A 2,414-nucleotide genomic window follows, 5' to 3' on the forward strand; every position below is an offset into this window, starting at 1 on the left:
AACACGTCAACCCTGTTACTCCTCACGTCAACCCTGTTACCCAACACGTTGAACCTGTTACCCAACACGTCGACTCTGTTACCCATAACTAGACAGGCTAGAAATGTTTYAACAATTATCGTCATTTTGTTTGTGAAGCTTGCATTCAATTGCCCCTCCCTGTTCCACACAACAAGCTTCCATTTCTCTTGTCAAAATGGGAATCATGGCTGATTTAAGATGAAATGTTCAAACCTGTTACCGTCAACCCTGTTACTTTATTTGGCACTTAACAGGCACATACTATAGTCATTTTTTTTATTCAACCACTTGCGATGGGAAACGTAGTTTTTTATTCAGTTTAACATTATTTTTGACAGAATGATAAAATGAGGGGAAATCAATAGTTCCACATCTCAAAGGGCACCTAATTGTTGGAACGCCCCGCCTCTCTTCTCCCAATGTGTGTCTGTCTGTGGGCGAGGGACTCCAGGGCAGAGCGCACATTGATCATGTTTACAATAGGATGATAGCCACACAACAAAAAGCCCCACGCCATCACCTTTTTGTGAGCACATATTCCATGCTAAAAGACCCATTGTTCTGATTCAACACAGAAGGAATCAAGATAATGTAAGGTCATTCTGAGKTGGAAATACATGGCAAACCTTAAAYAAACAATAATTGCCAACATTAAAACAAGAAGAAACTAAACAGTATAAAACACAGAGAATGACAGACGTTACCACTGCATCAGAATGGTTTACAAAGTGTAACATTGGTAAGAAGTGGAGTTCTCAGATCATGATGGGGAGGTGAATGACTGACTAGAATAAGAAAAGGCATCAGGTCCACCGCTGACTGGAATAATAACAGTCATCAGGTCCACCAGACGTCCCTGTAGATGCACACACACACGCACACACTGACTTAGTTGATGTATTTTGACGTTTGGTTTCGTGTCTGACTAGCTGAATGTACTGACGTTGGTTTCTGTCTGACTAGTTGAATGTACTGACGTTGGTTTCCTGTCTGACTAGCTGAATGTACTGACGTTGGTTTCCTGTCTGACTAGTTGAATGTATTGACGTTGGTTTCCTGTCTGACTAGCTGAATGTATTGACGTTGGTTTCCTTCTGACTAGTTGAATGTATTGACGTTGGTTTCCTGTCTGACTAGCTGAATGTATTGACGTTGGTTTCCTGTCTGACTAGCTGAATGTATTGACGTTCGTTTCCTGTCTGACTAGTTGAATGTATTGACGTTGTTTCCTGCTGACTAGCTGAATGTATTGACGTTGTTTTCCTGTCTGACTAGTTGAATGTATTGACGTTGGTTTCCTGTCTGACTAGCTGAATGTATTGACGTTGTTTCCTGTCTGACTAGCTGAATGTATTGACGTTGGTTTCCTGTCTGACTAACTGAATGTATTGACGTTGGTTTCCTGTCTGACTAGCTGAATGTATTGACGTTGGTTTCCTGTCTGACTAGCTGAATGTATTGACGTTGGTTTCCTGTCTGACTAGCTGAATGTATTGACGTTGGTTTCCTGTCTGACTGCTTGAATGTAACGTTGGTTTCCTGTCTGACTAGTTGAATGTATTGACGTTGGTTTCCTGTCTGACTAGTTGAATGTATTGACATGGTTTCCTGTCTGACTAGTTGAATGTACTGACGTTGGTTTCCTGTCTGACTAGTTGAATGTACGACGTTGGTTTCCTGTCTGACTAGTTGAATGTACTGACGTTGGTTTCCTGTCTGACTAGTTGAATGTATTGACGTTGGTTTCCTGTCTGACTAGCTGAATGTATTGACGTTGGTTTCCTGTCTGACTAGTTGAATGTATTGACGTTGGTTTCCTGTCTGACTAGCTGAATGTATTGACGTTAGTTTCCTGTCTGACTAGTTGAATGTATTGATGTTGGTTTCCTGCTGACTAGCTGAATGTACTGACGTTGGTTTCCTGTCTGACTAGTTGAATGTATTGACGTTGGTTTCCTGTCTGACTAGCTGAATGTATTGACGTTGGTTCCTGTCTGACTAGCTGAATGTACTGACGTTGGTTTCCTGTCTGACTAGTTGAATGTATTGACGTTGGTTTCCTGTCTGACTAGTGAATGTACTGACGTTGGTTTCCTGTCTGACTAGTTGAATTACTGACGTTGGTTTCCTGTCTGACTAGCTGAATGTACTGACGTTGGTTTCCTGTCTGACTAGCTTAATGTATTGATGTTGGTTTCCTGTCTGACTAGCTGAATGATATGACGTTGTTTCCTGTCTGACTACTGAATGTATTGACGTTGGTTTCCTGTCTGACTAGCTGAATGTATTGACGTTGGTTTCCTGTCTGACTAGCTGAATGTACTGACGTTTTGGTTTCCTGTCTGACTAGCTGAATGTATTGACGTTGGTTTCTGTCTGACTAGTTGGAGGTT

The sequence above is a fragment of the Salvelinus sp. IW2-2015 genome, unplaced genomic scaffold, assembly GCF_002910315.2.
Source record: "Salvelinus sp. IW2-2015 unplaced genomic scaffold, ASM291031v2 Un_scaffold4582, whole genome shotgun sequence".
Taxonomy (NCBI): domain Eukaryota; kingdom Metazoa; phylum Chordata; class Actinopteri; order Salmoniformes; family Salmonidae; genus Salvelinus; species Salvelinus sp. IW2-2015.